The sequence below is a fragment of the Peromyscus maniculatus genome, chromosome 1, assembly GCF_049852395.1.
Source record: "Peromyscus maniculatus bairdii isolate BWxNUB_F1_BW_parent chromosome 1, HU_Pman_BW_mat_3.1, whole genome shotgun sequence".
Taxonomy (NCBI): Eukaryota; Metazoa; Chordata; class Mammalia; order Rodentia; family Cricetidae; genus Peromyscus; species Peromyscus maniculatus.
This window is the reverse complement of record NC_134852.1, coordinates 213,758,028-213,776,956: the sequence shown is the minus strand read 5'-3', so window position 1 is coordinate 213,776,956 and position 18,929 is coordinate 213,758,028. Positions and strand designations below refer to the sequence as shown.

At 43.2% G+C, this 18,929-nt stretch overlaps 1 long non-coding RNA gene across 2 annotated transcripts in view; it reads left to right on the top strand.

The window, feature by feature from the left end:
* Positions 1–1,359: 1,359 nt before the first annotated feature.
* The window catches only part of LOC143271194 (uncharacterized), a 58,685-nt gene continuing 41,115 nt past the window's right edge, over positions 1,360–18,929 (top strand). Inside the window, exons 1-2 of one of the 2 annotated variants that reach the window (XR_013048425.1) lie at positions 1,360–9,334; positions 17,504–17,683. This is a non-coding gene — a long non-coding RNA (uncharacterized LOC143271194). Of the gene's footprint in view, positions 9,335–14,555; positions 17,684–18,929 lie in introns of both variants that reach the window. The other variant, XR_013048424.1, reaches the window with a different exon arrangement.

The following is an 18,929-nucleotide window of genomic DNA, read 5'->3' as shown; positions in this document are numbered from 1 at the left end:
AGGCTTCATTACTTCTTCTTTAGGTAGATTTCTCAAGTAGTGGCTTGAGTTTTCACTCTTAAGCAGATGAGATGCAACAGAGTTTAGAGATCTGAATCCTCACTTGGAGAAGCATCCCTAGTCAGAGAAGTATCACTACTATGGACAAGAATGCACAGGCTCCATATGGTACAGATCTACCTTTGCATTGGGAGTCAGATCAAAAGAGTGCAAGTTGAAGCAATGTCAAAAACTAACCTTGGGAGTCAGGGATTTCCTAAACATGGTATTAATACAGAAAGATTTAAGGTCACCAGAAATGGCAGTATCCCAGCATACATTGACATGGACTAATTCTTGTGTGTGTGTGTGTGTGTGTGTGTGTGTGTGTGTGTGTGTGTGTGTGATAATGTGGGACTCTGGAGTCTTGGATCAGGAAAGATTTATTAAGGAATGAGGTCTATAAGATACACTCATGACACAGAACAGAGCTGAGACACCACCGCTGATTCAGCTGCTGCCATCTTGCCATTCCTCCTAAAGGTAATGGAGCCAAACTGCAAGCCATGTTTCTCTGCTGCTTGTTCCTTCACTGACCACCCAAGAGAGAGCATGCAACCCTTACTCCACTGTATCTTCAGAGAAAAATCACACCCATGAGGCCAAAAGTGTTCCATCCAATTGGTCATTGGACAAAATGGCAGAATTCCCACAACAGGGGTACATGTGTGTACATGTCCACTATATTACTTATACTACATTGTTTCCTAAGACAGGGTCTCTCACTTGTCTGGAACTTGCCAAGTAGGCTAGGTGGGCTGGCCTGCAAGCTGGAGGGATCTGCCTGTCTTTGCCATCTCTCACTTGGGATTTGTTTGTATATTCATTCATTTGTTTATTTTTGTGTGGTGATGTAGGTGTGAATCTGTGGGTACTTTGGTGTCATAGCACATGTGGGGGGGGGGTTAGAGGGCAGCTTATGGGAGTCAGTTCTCATTTTCTATCTTGTTGAAGCAGAGTCTGTGTTCTGGAGTTCAAAGACAGATCTTAATGCTTGCAAATGAAGCACTTTCCTGACTGAGCCATCTCCCCTCAGCCTAAAGCCTAACTTAAAATTCCAGTGTATGATCTGTTGTTTATTTTTGCTCTTCTGGGGGGCCCACCAACCAGCTCCCAAATAAATCACACATGGAGGCTTATTCTTAATTATAAATGCCCAGCCTTAGCTTGGCTTATTTCTAGCCAGTTTTCCTTTACTTAAATTATCCCATCTACCTTTTGCCTCTGGGCTTTTTCCTTTTCTTACTTCTGTGTATCTTATTTTCATTCTTTTTTTTTTTTTTTGGTTTTTTGAGACAGGGTTCTTCTGTGTAGCTTTGCACTTTTCCTGAAACTCACTTGGTAGCCCAGGCTGGCCTCGAACTCACAGAGATCCACCTGGCTCTGCCTCCCAAGTGTTGAGATTAAAGACATGTGCCACCACCACTCGGCTTATTTTCATTCTTACTCCATGTCTGGCTGTGTAGTTGAGTGGCTGGCCCTTGATGTCCTTTCTCCTTCTTCTTTTCTTGCTCCTCAATCCTCTCTTCCCAGATTTCTCCTATTTATTCTGTGCCTGACAGCCCCACCTATCCTTTCTCCTGCCTCACTATTGGTCATTCAGCCCTTTATTAGACCATCAGGCATTTTAGACAGGCAAAGTAACACAGCTTCACAGAGTTAAACAAAGCAACATAAAGGAATGCAACACATCTTTATATCATTAAGCAAATGTTCCACAGCATAAACAAATGTCATACTTCTTAAAAAAAATATTCTACATGATCTAATGGAAGAACCACAACTCTGGTTGTGGAAAAATAGTTCTATTAAGAGTTATCCTATTTTGATCATGGATTGGTTTTTTTTTTTCAGTGCATTTATTAAGATTTTGATACATTTGCTAGAATTAGTTCAGCAAAGCATATCTACTCTCTTCCCATGTCAGGCCAGGTTTTCCCATCTGCTCTCACCTCAGTTCTGTGTCTCCTGAGACCAGACTCACCCTAAGGAAAAGTTGGCAGTGGCTGGGGCTATTTGTACCTAAGTGTGGCTGACAACATTTCTTTTCCTCTGTACATCCACAGGGCTCTTTTGCTCAGCTCTGAGGCACAAGCTTTTCAAAGGAAAGTTTCTAGTCAAGAAGCAAGAAAAAGGTCTTTCAAGAGTCTGAATGTCCCTGGAAGCTGATCAGATCTGACTTGGCTCTGTGCCTGCTGGGGAACAGGCTTCCTCCACTGAGGCCTCCTGGGCTCATCACTGTGTTTGGATCAAAGTATTGCAGTGTGTCCAGATACCTTGGAAGATCAGCATTGAGTATCTGCTGGTTGTCTTCATCCTTGATAGCACTCCTTGAGTATCTGCAGTACAGAGCCTCCAGGCTTGGTAGCTGGTCTCTTGCTGTCTATGTGAGTCTCTAAGAATGACTCTGGTCACTAGTCAGAAAGCTCTTGATCACCCAGGGTTGCTGATGGGAATGAGTGGAGCATGCTTAGCCATATCCCCTGGTGTATTAGGGTTTTCTAGAAGAACAGAATTGATAGAATGAATAGGTTAGAAAAGGAGTGCTGTGGGATGTTCTGTAGGTCCTGTGGGAGCCCATTCTCAGGTTCTTTGTGGCATTACCCAGCAGGTCCGTATAGAGGATGATTAGGACCATGGGCCTGAGTGCAGGTGTTTGAGATGGTCTGCACTTGGCTGTGCTGGGGGATGGTCTGTATGCTCTGATTGGTTAATAAATAAAACCTGATCGGCCGTGGCTAGGCAGGAAAGATAGGTGGGACTAACAGAGAGGAGATATAAAAGGACAGAAAGGCAGAAGGAGATGCTGCAGCCGCCGCCATGACCAGAGACACTGCAGCCGCTGCCATGACCAGCAGCATGTGAAGACGCCAGTAAGCCACCAGCCACATGGCAAGGTACGGATGTATGGAAATGGATCAATTTAAGATAAAAGCACAGTTAGCAAGATAAGGACAGTTAGCAGAGGCCTGCCACGGCCATACGGTTTGCAAGCAATATAAGTGTCTGTGTTTATTTGGTTGGGTCTGAGCGGCTGTGGGACTGGCGGGTGACAAAGATTTGTCCTGACTGTGGCCTAGGCGGAAAAATCAAGCTACAAAGGAGTTTATTAATTAAGAAGTGTTATCTGCACACTAGAAAGGGTTGAGAAACCCATAACCTCAGTTTATGAGGCTAGATCCTCTGTAGTCCCGATATGGTGCTGAAGGCCTGGAGGATTCCTGGAGAGCCACCAGTCTTCAGTCCACATTGGGATAGCAAAAGCTAGAGTCTGACATCAGCTAAAGTTGGCAGCAACAATGGTAGCAGTAACAGGATAGACACACTCATCAGCAATAAAGTGAAGGTAGGCAGGCCAGGAAGTGCTGCTTTTCCCTTGGACATAGAAGGTGTCACCCACTCTAGAGGAGGGTCTTCCTCTCCCAGTTAACCTTTCTTGGAAATGACTTTACACACCTATCCAGAGCATGTGTCTTGGTTGATTCCAGACCAAACAAGCTAACATACAATATCAACTGCACAATCTGGATGTGTAGATCATAGAGGTATACTAGCAGCCTTCTGAGTCATGATCTTGCCTATGAACCCCAGAGAGAGGAAGCAGGGCTTCCAGACATAGGCAGAAACCCACCTATAGGCCTAGGATGAATCTCCCCTGGGAAGCCTTCCTGCCTAGGGAGCTTTTCCTAATCCTTTTACTCTGGATTTTAATGCCTGGATCACTGTCATTAGCCCAGGCCTCATTTCTCTTGCTCAGGCCATTGCCTACCCGATACCCTTACTTTGCTCCCCTCTTAGCCAGAGATCCAGGATTGAGTGTGTGTGTCTAAATCTTATACATCCTCCGAGTAGTTGCCTCTCCTCCAGATGCCCTTCCTGTCCCTATGTCCTGGCTGGGTGGCCCTCTCCTATGTAGCCACATTATCCATTCCTCCTCTCAAAAACCTTGACCCACTTTGTGGTAATTAATTCCTTGCTCTATGTCTGTCTCCCTTGGTAGACCTCAAACCCCAGAAGGGCCAGCCTATAGTGAGTCCTTCTCTGTCCTGTCAGCCAGCTCCCAAATCACAACAAGGAGACTTATTATTAATTATGAAAGCTCAGCTGATAGCTTAGGCTTGTTTCTAACTAGCTCTTATAACTTAAATTAACCTTTTTTTTTTTTAAACTAATTTCCTTTCTGCCTTGTGGCTTTATTACCTCATCTCCATATTGCCCATCCTACTTGTTCTGTGTCTGGCTGGCAACTCTCCCTTCTTCTTCCCAGCATCCTCTATGCCTGGAAATCCTGGCTAGCTATTGGTCATTCAGCTTTTTATTAAACCAATCAGAGTAACACATCTTCACAGTGTACAAAAAGATTATTCCACAATACAAGTGTAGTAGAATATTATTTTAAGGTGTGCTACTTTTGTTTATATGGCATTTGTTTAACTCTGTGAAGCTGTGTTACTGTGCCTATGTGAAACACCTGATGGTCTAATAAAGAACTTGCCAGTAGCAAGGCAGGCGAAAGGATAGATAGGGCTGGCAGGCAGAGAGAATAAATAGAAGGAGAAAACTGGGAGGAGAGATCTAAGATCTAACAGCCAGAGAAGGAGAGAAGGAGGAGGACTCCAGGGGCCACCCACCCACCTACACAGCAAGACACCAAGTAAGAGTAAGATTTACAGAAGTTAGAGAACGGGAAAAGCCCAGAGGCAAAAGGTAGTCAGAATAATTTAAGGAAAGCTGGCTAGAAACTAAGCCAAGCCAAGGCTGGGCACTCGTAATTAAGAATAAGCCTCCATGTGTGATTTATTTGGGAGCTGGGTGCCCCCCCCCCGAAAAAATAAGAGTAAAAACAACAACACACCAGCCTGAATCCTCATTTTTCTCCCTGCTGCTCCCCAACCTCAAGCTCAGGGCAGGGCTTCTAAACAGTGATCATGGGTGTGTGCTCAGTGTGATGGAGGGTGGTGCACAGTAGTTCACATGGCAGCTCATGGTGGCTGCCTGACTCACAGGCTGACCTCAAAAGCACACCTAAGAAGCAAAATACAAGATCATTTGACTACCACTTTAATAAAATTCCCAAGGGAATCATGCCTTTGGCTGGGACTGGGCTTTGCTTTTTTGGGGGGCGGGGAGTGGGGCAGGCAATAATACATTAATTTAAAGCCAAACTCTAAGCAGTGCTGTTGAAATTCCCGCACAGGCAATGAGGAAACCTTAGAGTCTTATTCCCCTGCTCCTGCAGTTTTATTCTAGAGTTTTTTTCTATGTTGTTCTCAGATATCACACTCCATTAATCCCTCCAAGTCTTATTGGTCAGTCATCCCTATTCAGTGTAGAAGAAACTGTGTGTGGGGAATAAGAGTCATTGGGACCATTCTGGAGGCTGGCTCTACCACTCAAGGTATGAGATACTTGTCTAATGGAAGTTTTCCATCAAACAACAGTCGCTAGCATTTTTCCTGTATTTGCTACCTTATGGCTACTGTCGACAGTATTCACATGTATTTATTCACTCAAGCTGTCCAGTCACTCTGTAAGGTGGGTACTGTTGTCCCCATTTTGTAGATGAGAAAACTGAGGTGCTAAGAGTTTAAGCAATGGCTGAGCATATGTCATTCAATTAGTGGGAGGAACCCATTGCTGAAGTACAGTTGGTCCACCTTTACAAGCCGTACTTGTCATACTGTATTGTTCCATCTTTAAGTCATAATACATTCTGCTCCCACGGCTGTTGTGCAATTGTTTGTGGGAGGAAGAAAGGAAATATCAAAGATAAAAGGGAGCTAGTGGAGTAGAGATGGTTTATCTGCTGCTAAGAATAGTGTGTTCCAGAATCTGGAAGCCCTGCTGTGCTAAAGATCACAATGTGTGCATGGAGCTTGTCTCCCTTCTCCAGTGGTGGCAGCTTCCTGCTTCCCACTGTGGCCAGGAACACCCGAGGATGGCTTCTGACCATCACATAGATGCTTCCACGGTGCTTTCTCAGGGTTTCTACACTTCCCTGGAAAGAATGTGATTTACCTTTCCCTGTAAATAAACTTTCTAAACTATCGATAGGCTCTTGTTCTCTGTCACTAGGGAGTGCAGACACAGGACTGTTTCATTGCCTTTGTTTGCTGAGTGTTGGGCAGAAGATTATAAGTGAAAATACACCCTGCTCATAAGGACCATACCCATGTGTTTGATTCCAGAGAAACTTAAGTGGCATCAGAAGAAAGCAACTGGATTTCTGAGTTGTGCTTACTTCTGTGGCCCCTGAGATAGGGCTGGGCTAGGGTGGACCAGCTGGAGATGGACATGGTTGAAGTTCTGCATGTGGCTACATGCAGGGTCAATTCACCTCCTTCTGGGTCCTTTGTTGACTCAGAAGAGGCAGCATGCCAGCCTTTAAGGGGAGAAGCACCAGGGTTTGTCACAGAGAAATATAAAGTGTGACTCAGAGCAGGATTCGGTGTGGGGAGAAGAGCCTGGGTAGTGGGAGAGCTGCCATTTTTGCTGCTCTGGCTCCCCCCCCCCCGCCCCCTTTTTGGCTCAGGAGATGAAGGAACATGTGGCTCACAGCTGACTCCTGCAGGCCCTTAGATAAACGACGAGAAGACAGGTGACACCTGGGCACCTTTTTCCAATTCTGTGTCTAGGGAATGAGCCAGATGGCCTCACTCCTCTACCCCATGCAGTCACTTTCCAATGAGAAGAGAAAGGAGGGAGGAAGGAACACTGTGGGTGTGTATCCAGAGACAGGAAGCAGTGTGTTTAAGCAAGTTTGTGCTGGTAAGTGAATGCTAATGGCCATGGGTACTGTTCCTCTCTGATTCCCAAAGCCATCTGACTATGGTCTGGTCAAGGACTCCTTGAAGGTCAGATACAGGTTGCATAGAACTGCATAGAGCTAGGTTTATCCTAAGAGCAATCTTTTCGAGATATGTGTGTGTTAGTCCCATCTTACAGACAGGAAACTGATGCACTAAGAAGCTAACGCCTGTGAGTGTCTCCAGATGTGTAAGTGTAGATCCAGGGGTGCAGATCTGGAGCCCATGTCCAGAACTACCACTCTCCACTGGGGTTCAGAGCAGTAAATTCTCTGAGGTCTAATGACCCAGTGTTTCCCACATGTTCTTCCTGAGTCCCCTTTTATAATTTTAACCTTTCCTTTTCAACCATTGACTGTGCTTACTTAAGTCTATTTTTCAAAGGAATTTTAATATGAAAAAAACCCCAACATTTAGTACAAATAGCAAAGAAACTTAAAAAAAAAAAAAAAACCTCATTAGAAACAGCATTGTTACATTTTTGCTGGTTGTTGCTGCCCATTCAAGTCTCAGAGCCCCAGGCCCCTCAAGTAGAACATGAGGGAGAACAGACTGGGGAGTTCCTCCCTGCTGTTTTGTGTTTTTAGCTTTCCATTTTGCTTGCTTCCTGTACTCTGAGAAAGTCAGTTTACAAGAGTGTTTCCTTACTACAGAGGAAACTGAGACTTAGATAGGGGAATTGTGTGCTTAAGGCTGTGATGGTTGTTGTGGAATATTAGTTTAAGATGTGTTACATTTATTTATGTTGTGGAATAGTTGTTTAATGATGCAAAGATGTGTTGCATTCTTTTGTGTTGCGTTTGATTAATTCTGTAAAGCTGTGTTACTGTGCCTGTCTAAAACATCTGATTGGTCAAATAAAGAGCTGAATGGGCAATAGCTAGGCAGGAGAGAGAAATAGGTGGGGCTGGCAGGCAGAAAGAGTAAACAGGAAGAGAAGAGTGAAGAGGAGGAGAAAAGGAGAGGAGCGTGCCGGGGGCCAGCTGCTGGGGATGTCTTTCTGTTTGCTGTGAATGTGTTGTTCTGATTGATTGATAAATAAAATGCTGATTGGCCAGTAGCCAGGCAGGAAGTATAGGTGAGATAAGCAGAGAGGAGAATGCTGGGAAGTGGAAGGCTGAGTCAGGAGATGCTGCCAGACACAATGGAAGTAAGATGTGAAGGCAGAACTGGGAAAAGGTACCAAGCCACGTGGCTAAATATAAATAAGAATTATGGGTTAATTTAAGTGTAAGATCTAGCTAGCAAGAAGCCTGAGCCACTAGGCCAGTTTTAATTAATATAAGCCTCTGTGTGTTTATTTGGGTCTGAGCAGCTGTGGGCCCAGGTGGGACTGGAGAAAACTCCAGCTACAGCCAGCCACCCAGCTACACAACCAGCTACGGAGTAATAAGGAAAGAAGGAATAAATACAGGTAAAAAGTCCAGAGGCAACATGCAGAAGAGAAAGGGGATGATTTAATTTAGAAAAGCTGGCTACCTAAAAACAAGTCAAGCTAAGGCCGGGCATTCATAAGTAAGAATAAGTCTCCATGTATTTATTTAGGAGCTGGATGGTGGGCCCTCAAAGAGTAAAAGAAGAAATAAACAAACAAACAAAAACAAAACTACAGATGGTGGCCCCTGCATGTCAAGGTCAGCACTCAGAGTCCCAAGCTCCTAAGCATCACAGCCTGCCTCCATTTCTAGGCACATTCTCACACATCCCAATTATATGGCAGGTTCTTTGAACTTATATCCTAACTGTGGCTTACCACAGGGTCTTTTTCTTGGCCAGCATATTTCTGTGACACTTGCAAGCCTCTGCTATCCTAGCTGGTATTGTCCATAATGAACAGAGCTTTTGACCATGTGTGAGGGGTTTAGGTGCTGAGCTAAGAATCAGGACCCCTAGACATACTGGGGTTCACTTTTCCTGGAGACTGTAGGAGACTGCATGCTTGGCTTCTTTTGATCTGCCAACTTCTCTTTAAATGATGGCTAATGGTGTATTCTCTGTGAAGTTATAGGGGGTCACTGGTATAAGCCAAGTGAGTCAATGGATTTGAAAATGCTGTGGTGAAAATGTTCAGCTAAACATGCAAGCTTGTTGTCATTATTGCACTCACTTCTCTGACATCTGTGAATAGTGAGAACCATGAGGGCAGAGTGGGGGGCCATTTGAATCAACACAACAAAACTCGCCAAGTTGCCTCCTGCCTGAATGGGACATCCACTCACCCACAGTGGACATAGAGAAATCCAGCTATGATACCACATGACCTCCAGCATTCATGTGTAAAAGACAAAGTGTTTTACAGCCCTGTGCTCTGTCACAGTGCACACCCTCCTCTAGAGCATCAGTTCTACTTGTTTCCAAATCCAACAGGTCCTATTATCTGTTTTCCTCAATCTAGTGTCTTTACAACAAACAGATGAGAGGAAGTGATTGTTTCTGGAGCAGAGAAAAATTGTGCTGATGAAGAAGACACATTGACTCAGAGAAAAGAGGTGAGACAACTGTGAGTCAGCAATGTGTACAAGGAACATCAGGAGTAATGTGGTGAAGCAGCATAAAACTTACACCAGAACTTAAAAACTCTACAAACACTGAGTTTTGATGGTTTTGAGAATATGGTAATGAAGAACTAATTTTCACAATGATCTCCTGAATTAAAGGCTTGGTGCTTATTGTTCTTTTTGCTTCCTGTAACTCCTTACTAGCTTCTAGCTTCTGCTCAACTACCCTTAATCTCAAGAAGGCCTGCCTTGGCCCCTATTCTAAAACCCATTTCAGTCTAGCTCTAGAATAGAACTTCTGGTCTTTTGACTCACTATCATTTATCTATTTATCATCTATCATCTATCTATTCTCTGTCTGTCTATCTATCTATCATCTATCATCTATCTATCTATCTATCATCTATCTATCTATCTATCTATCTATCTATCTATCTATCTATCTATCTATCTATCATCTATCTATCTATGTCTCTGTCATGTATCTATCATCATTCAATATCATTTACTATGGCTTTTCTTTAACTCAACTCAAACATTTGCTCATTAGTACAATAGTATTTTTCTTAATGATCATTTAGTTGACACTCAGTAAATATTTGCCAATTGACTTCCAACTCTGAGTTTTCAAGGAAAAGTCAAACTGCAGCTATTATCATTGAAACTAGAATGCTTAATGGTACTTCCACTCTTATTATCTATCACATTGTGAGTATTTTTCTGCATATACTTTTATTCCCAGGACCCAAACTCAGTCATCTTTATGTATCTTCTACAAGCTAGTTTTGGCACCTAGAAGCCTTCCTAAGTGGAGGCTGTTCTCACAGACCCCAAGACAATGCCCCACAAAAGGAGCTTCTACAGGAAAGCAGGCCTAGGGGCTGGGGAGATGGCTCAGTGGGAGAAGTGCTCTCTGTCCAAGTGAATTCTGGGGTCCAGCTACTAGAGTTTGTTTCCCTGGACCCACTTAGTGGCCCATTTATAATCCCGGTGCTCAGGAGCCAGATGGGGAATGTTTGGAATAAGCTGACTAGCTAGACAAGTCAACTCAAGTGAGAAACCCTGACTCAGGAAGACACCTGCTCTCATCCTCTAGCCTCCACACACACACATGCATCCCTGCATATGTGCCCCACCATGTAAATATGCATACACATACAAAAAGGAAGAAAAATGTGGTTAAACTTCATATAGGTAGAGATATCCAAATCCTCTTGGACAGTTTCTGGATTTCTTAGCAGATACTGAAGTCATTAGTAGGGTAACTAGTCCAGATATGACTGACATAGAAAGGCAGAGAGTGCAGCATGTACTGCCACTTACTCATCCATACACAGCCACTTAAAAACAACCAGAACGGCCAGAGTTTCAGATTAGCTGCTCTGAATGCCCTGCTCAAGTACTTTTTAGGACTACCATTACCATAGTAACTTGGGCCAATCCTGGTGGTCACTTTGTGCTCAGTTCTACTGAACCTAGAAATTACCTTAGTCTCTTACTTACCAGCCTAGTAAAGGTTCAGTTACGGAAAATTAATTTTTTTTAAAGATAAAATTACTTTTACTGGAGCCAAAGGAACCTCTCAAATCTAGGCAGTTTTCTTCTTAAAAAAAAAAAAAAGATAATTTGTTGGACATTAAAATAACAAAAGGGCTTTGAGAAAGGATTATGGGTTTCTGGCGTGTCACCACTACGGATAGATTTACTTTACATCCCACTGATGTAATCTTGCCTTCTGAGGTAATGTTTTAGCTCTTTCTCTTCACATAAATAAAGATTTCAATGATAGCACTTCATTCCTTCTCCAGAGAATTCCTTTAGATCCCCCTTCCCCCCAGACTCTCAAGACTTGTAAACCATTTCACTGGGCAGGGCCAGGAAGGAGGACAAATTAGATGCAGAACTCTGTCACTGGCAGGGAACTCATTACCAGAGATTTTCTCTGCTACAAGCTTAAAATTGGAATGTTGGAAAAGTCTGGCTGTTTGAATGGGGCTGCCAGGTTGAAGCTGAGGGTGCTTGCCTATACCAAGAGGAGAAATGCCTTTTTGAAATGGGGAATCTAAAGTCCTTAAACCCACGGCCTCCTAGCTATGGGATTTCTCTGAGGCCATGGTTAGGGATGAATGCCAGCTTGGGGTAATCGGAATTCAGAGAGAAGGCATTTATATTTACAGGCTTCATCTGCTTAACAAGTGTTCCTGTCCCCCACTCTCTCTCTGGGCAGCATAGATTTAATTAGGGCTAAACCTATTTTAACTTTTACATAGATGTATGTCCTTCCATGTAAAGTGACTGCAAGCACTATTCTTGAATATCTTTCAAGATGGAAAAACAACTGTATGTAAATAAAGGCCTGATATTTACCAACTGCAGAACAAAAACATGGTCACCCCCTGGCTCCTGGCTGGCTGAAGGACTTCTCTTGCCTGCACTTCTTGCTTATTAGCTTGATTACCAACTTGGATTTATACTTCTCAAACTCACCCTGAGCCTGGCCTTTGAATGCAAAGGAGGAATGCTGTTTATGTTCCAGATTTTTTTTCTCTTTATTCTCATGACTGAAGAGAACGATGAAGTACTTGCTGCCTCTACCAAGGCAGTGTGAGGAAGTCTGTATTGTAATTACCATAAATGATCAGGCCTGGGGCCTCTTGGTACAGGCTCCTGAAAAGCTTGAAAACACTGAGCTACTTGGTGTCAGCCATCCTTGCTAGCTGTCAGGTGGGCAGTAAAGGAGAATCTTACCCACCTTGCAAATGATGCCTGTGCTCAATTTGTGGAGATTAGCTCTAATCAGCCAGAAAAACTCATTCTCTCAGCTGGCTATTTGGCATTATTTGAATTTTAATTAATTATTTTTTTTCCCCAAGCAAATGCTTTACTACTGAGCTGCCACCCCAGCCTCAGCCTTTGTTACTTGGAGTTGAAATTTAGCAACTCCTTTAAATGTTTTAAAGGAAAATCATTCGCATTTGACTCACACAGAAATGTCCTGGATCAATATAAACTTTGCCTGAACAACAACAAAAGAGTTACAAGAGAATGCCAACATCTCCAGCAGACCTCAAATCTGATCAACACAAACCTATGGAGAAAGATTTTGATCTGGAAAAAAAAATCCAAAGATTATCAAAAGTACAAATAGCCTATCCAATGTTTGATCTCAACAATAGTCTCAGATTCTGGCAGCTGAGTAGTGATTTGTTTCCAAAGTCCTCGCCCTCCTCCATCATTGCTGAAAAAAAAAGAAATCAGTGAGTTTCCATTTTACTCCCAAAAGCCTTTGTGCCTGAAGGTTAGACTTAAACAGAAGTTCTTCTTTTAAATACCAGCTATGGGACTTCTCCTGCAAACAATGAGGCCCTAGTGTCCCTGTGGAGGTTGGGAGGTGAGCTGGTGACCATGACGATGGTCATTTTGGCTAGTGCTCCCCCTCCCACACCAGGTGGCAGCTGAGTTGTGCACTATCCCCAGAGGGTGGCATGTCTATTTCTCTTAATTTCTCCTATTCCAAGTGTGTGTGGCATTTCTTCTAATTAATGTGAGAATAGAGAATCAAGAGGGGATCCCTCCAAAGAGTTGTTTTGAGGAGTGGCAAATTAATCCCCTTGGACTTGCCTAGAAGCAGATGAGAGATCTGTTTTGTTTTGCAAAATTCTGCAATTAGAAGTACAGAAGTTCCAGTTTTAACAAAGATTTAAGTTGGTAAATTTCATTCACTTCAGAACACACACATGCATACATACACACCTTTACACTCACACATGCTCACATCACTTCTGGAGAACAATCATGAAAAGTATTTTTTTGATAATTGAAAAACCTTTGCTGAATTCTGCCCCTGCCCCCATCTCTGACCCGGCTGCTGGCCCTCAGTGCAGTTCAGGAATGCCTCAGGGTGGGTCAGGCTTCTTAGGCAGAACTTAGACATCTCCAATTTAAGCCCCCCAACAACCCCAGGAGATATTAATTGTCCTCATTTTATAGATGAAAAAATGAAAGATCAGAGCAGTCACATGATTTAGTTAAGTCACACTGATGAGCAGATAGGATTCAAACACAGACAATTTCAGTCCAAATCCCCAATGCTTTCCTCTGGTTCTCTTGACTGCAGATTTTCTGGAAATAAGAATGAAAGTTGAATATTGCGGGCTTGGGAAATGGCAGAGTGGGTAAAGCACTTTCCACATGAACATGAGGACCACAGTTTGGAGCCCCAGCATGATATAAAGCTTCCAGTGCTTAGGAGGCAGATCTCTGGATCAAGCTGGCTAGTTAGACTAACTGAATTGGCAAGCTCTGGGTTCGAATGAGAGACCACATGAATGCACACACACACACACACACACACACACACACACACACACACACACACACACGTTTACAGGCACACATAGCACACACAAATCCACATTAAAAAGTTGGAAATTTCAAGCCGGGCGGTGGTGGCGCACGCCTTTAATCCCAGCACTCGGGAGGCAGAGCCAGGCGGATCTCTGTGAGTTCGAGGCCAGCCTGGGCTACCAAGTGAGTTCCAGGAAAGGCGCAAAGCTACACAGAGAAACCCTGTCTCGAAAAACCAAAAAAAACAAAAAAAAAAAAAACCAAAACAAACAAAAAGTTGGAAATTTCAACTTTGCAATTCAAAGATCAATACTTGAAATGGAAGGTGATCACAGGCTATGCTTTCAAGTTAAGTATTTGGTTTTTACCTGATGCCCATGTAATTAGTACCTTAGTTCCCACAAGTCAAAGTACTTCCATCAGTTATGGTCTTAGGCTTGAATGCTGGATATGAGTTGTAATCAGGCAGGCTGAATGTGCTTGCTCACCAAAGTCCCCCTGACACACGGAAGCAACTCACCCAGTGAAGTGTTGGGAACTGAACATTGTCTCTCTCATCTTCCAGCTATAGTGCCTATGAAGTCAGAAACTGGCCCTTACCACATGTAATTAAAAAAAAAAGTAAATTCTTCCAATCATTATACTTGGACCAGACTGTATACAATAAGATCAAGATGTGCTTCCACGCTGGTTCAGTGGTGGTACCAAGTCTTTCCAATAGCACTGTTGGGGTAAAAGCAGGGGGATCATGAGCCCCGTTTCACAGATGCACAATTTTGTTATCCTGAAAATTGAGAAACTGATGTTTGACGAGTATAGGGGAAGTGACTTAGGTTCCTTCTCTCCCTTGATGTCATGTTCCCAGAGAGAAGAAATGGATACAGTAAGACATGTGAGCAAACAGTTCTTCCTAGAAGTCTGGCTGCCACAGTCTTGGAAGACCCACACTACAGAGAGTCACAACTCCCTTCCTTGGGTCCATTTTGGAGGGAGAAGCCTACAAGAAAGCCAATGATTCCCCAAGGTCTCTCTACACGCATGTGGTGATAGAGTCAGGATTTAAACCACACCCACTTTCCTTTAATTCCATACTTATTGACACTGAAAACTGTATTTCTGTGAGTATCTTTTAAATTCATTCCAATTGGGTGGAGGAAAAAAGACAGTGGCCTGAGATGATTGACATGGAACCTACAAGTCTACCATCATAAGAAAACGAAGATGTTTACAGATCTCCACTTAATGTTAGCTTTTAAATGTTAGCTTCTCACTGATCAAAGCAACAACTCTTTGTACACAAGTGTCCTGGTAAATTCTGATCTGTCCCTATACATACCACTGACCATCCCCATGACTATTAGGCCTTTCTATGTTTCTTCAAGGCATATACTTAGGCTTTCTTCTCTACTCTTCCACTTCTAAGTGTTTGTATTTGTGTATGATGCAAGAGAAAGTAGACAGGACATTTAGTAGAGGCAGAAACAGGTTTTTGTTGTTGTTGTTGTTTTTCAGAACCAAAATGTTATCAACTGAGCCAAATGTAGACTTCACAAGGTCCCTGGAAATAAAGCTACAGCATTTGGGGGTCTTCCTGTGTAGTTTAGGCTGGTCTCAAACTTGAGATTCTCAAGTCTCTGTCTCCTGAGTATTGGGATGACAGGTGTATGCTGCCATGCCTGGCTAGGATCACAGCACTTGAGCAAGAGTGGATGCTCTACTATACCTTGTTCAGCAAGAGGCCAGTCTAATGGCCATCACAAAGACCACGCCTCTGGTATCTTCTCTTGTTGGCTTCCCAGCTTGCTGTGGTTACCAGCCAGGATAGGGCTTGCAAGTTTATAAAATGGCCTCTTTTCAGAACATGTTGGGAATCTCTGTACTTGGCTTCTAGCCAAATACTCTGCAGGGCTCTCTTGGACTGTGCAAATATCAAATACAATTCAGAGTAAGAAATCTGGAATCTGAAAAACCAGGGTTGAGACAAGTCATTAAACCTTTCTGAATTTTAGCTCCTCATCCATAAAATGGAAATAATAGTTCTTTTCTGATAAAGATGATATGAGAAAACACACACACACACACACACACACACACGATACACACACACGATGCACGCACATGATTCACACACATGATGTAGTACTCAGTGCCTAGCAATGTTTTATTAGCTGTGTAGTTTGGAAGTACCTATGAATACTCTGTATGTGCTAGAATGTGATGGACCTTGGGATGTTATGCCAGGTGATAGAACGCAGAAACCAAAGGCCATGCATTCGTTATATGATGCATTTTTAGGAAATGTTTGTTTTATGCAAACCCATAGAGGTAGAAAGCAGATTGGCAGTTTCTAGGGGATACATAGAGAGGAATGGAAAGTAACTATTTAAGGGGTCAAGAATTTCTTTTTGGAGGTGATAAAAATTTCTAGAACAAAGTAAAGCTGGTGATTACACATTGTTAATGGACTAAAGGCAACTTAAAAGCAAAAACTTGAAAATGGTTAAGATGGTAAATTGTATATTACATATATTTCATCACAATTTAAACCAATTGTTTATATAGACTTTCTACACATATTTCTTCAGCTTTCAATTCTTTGAGATCACTTGTAGCTGAAAGTTTTCCTGTGTCCTGCCTGGCCTGTGGTCAGGACAAATCTCTCTCACCTGAAGGTCTTCACAGCTGCTTGTACCCAAATAAACACACACAGGCTTATATTATTATTAAACTATGGCCATGGCAGGCTTCTTGCTATCTAGTTCTTATATCTTAAATTAACCCATTTCTATAAATCTATACTTTGCCATGTGGCTCATGGCTTACTGGTACATCTTGCTTCTTCTAGCGGCCGCTAGCAGCGTCTCCTCTGCTCTGTCTTCTTCCTTCCTCTCTGTTTGGATTTTCTGCCTTCCTCTAAGCTGCCTTGCCATAGGCCAAACAGCTTTATTTATCAACCAATCAGAGCAACATATTTTCACAGCATACAGAAAGACATTTCTCCCATCAATCACTCATCTCTCCTGACATGCATCAAAGATCATTTTCTGTAGTCACTTATCCCAAAGATGAACCCATCAAAACCCAAGCTTTCCCATTCTGAATGGTTACTAACAAGCCTCCCATACTGAACTAGATTTCTCACCACCCTCCAGAGTAGACAGTGAGTGATACTGCCTCTGTTTCACTGAGGGCCTACATCTTGTTAGTGCTGACATCAGTTTCTTAGGTCACTGGATAGAGGAATGTCAAATCTTTGTTCCCAGGTTCCTGACCAATGCTGTCAATGATTCCATTTCATGTGAGGCCAGTTTCTTGACAGCACATTTTCTGGTGCATAAGTGACCTCACTTTTGTGTTATTTGTATGGGAAGGCTGTTGGATTGATGTTTATTCCTGGCTGACTCTCAGGATTGGGCAGATTGTGGCCTCATGGAGACAGCATTTGGACTGTCTGCTTGCTTTAACTGGAAATTACTGCCTTCACTAGGGGCCATTAGCACATCAAAATGGTGTTTGTTGAGCCAGGAAAAGTGATACATTATGTTTGCATTTATTCTTTGGTCCCCAAAGACTAATTGTTGGTTTGTGTTTTTAAACACCCTTTCAAGTGCTAAGAGCCTCTAATGAGTTAAATTAACAAGCCATTAGGGTTAAGAATAGTGGTGTTGACATGGACACAGTGGTCCAATTACTGATGCTGGACTAGAGAGGATGAAACCCTGTATGCATAGAGCCCAGCTGCCTTGGCCATTTCCGGTGTACTAGGACAGTCGACAGAGCATTTCCCCTGGCTTGTTTGGTTTATCCTTGCAGCAGTCTTTTGCCATGAGGACCAGCCATTACGCAGATGAGGACATCATGGCTTGGAGAGGTGTTGTGCCCCATCAGGCCAGCAAGTGGAAGCATGGGGACCTCAGAGAACCCCTTTTGTGCACAATGCTGACTGAGCTTCTGCTGGTGTTTGCATAGAGTCCAGCTTGATATGGCTGAAAGGTGAACTTCTATGATGCCATTTAAAGACCTGACTTAACTCTAGTGGATAGTCACTTTCTGCAGTTCAGTAACTCTAAGGCCAGCATAGCACTGTGGCAGAATGACTTAAAAAGATCTTTGGGGGCTGTACCTGCAGTATGATGAGGTACTCAGCTCTAAGGGGGAGAGAAACTTGCCCATTCTTCAGAGATAATGCAGTAGCCATGTTAGAAACTTCTGGAGAGATGTTCCAAGTGAAGCTGTTCCACGGTCTAGGCTGATGTCATCTATGCCAACCATTGCCATCATTTCAGCCTGTGTGGGACTGGCTGTTCATTACTGCAGGCATGTTATCATCTTAAGTCCTCTCTGCTGTGCTGTCAGGTCAGGAGGATGATTTCTTATCTTGCAGAAGATAGTGAAACCCAGTGAAATGGTAAAGTCATAATGGCTCATAGGAACACTCTCTTGGGGCAATTTGTGATATCCAAGCAAGATCACCCCCTCCTTTGGGCTGTTCTAGCTTTATTGCTTATCTTCGTAATCTTGCTTGGATGGGCTCCAGATGTCTTAGATTCTTCATTTCTCACCAGGCCAAAGCCAGGTGTGGTAGTTTGAATGTAGTTGGCCTCCATAATCTCATAGGTAGTGGCACTATTAGGAGGTGTGGCTTTGTTGGAGTGGATATGGCCTTGTTGGAGGAAGTATGTCATTGTGGGGGAAGACTTTGAGGTTTGCTATACTCAGGATACCACTCAGTGTCTCAGTTGACTTCCTGCTGCCTGCAAGATATGTAGGACTTTCAGCTACTACTCTTGCACCACATCAGCCTGCACATAGCCATGCTCCCCATTGTGATAACAGACTAAACCTCTGAAACTGTAAATGAGCATCCCAATTAAATGTTCCCTTTATAAAAGTTGCTGTGGTCATGGTGTCTCTTCACAGCAATAAAAACCCTAAGACACCAGGTTAACTTGTCTTGGGTGGTGGGAAAGGGCCAGAAAGAGGTTCATATCAAGACATGGACTAAATCAACCACAAACAGTCTTTGTATTTTGCAGCATTGAGGACAGGGGTCAGAATCATTTAGAATTAAGGGCCTCCTACCTCCTTTTGTGGCAGGAGGGAGATGTTTCTGTTGCTTTTTAGCAAAAACAAATTGTTGCTGTCTAAAGATTGCTAACCAAGGTCTAGCTCCTCAGATCTAGTCTTGATACTATCCCTTTGCTGTTCTGAGCAGCACAGCACTTATGGGGGCTGCTCT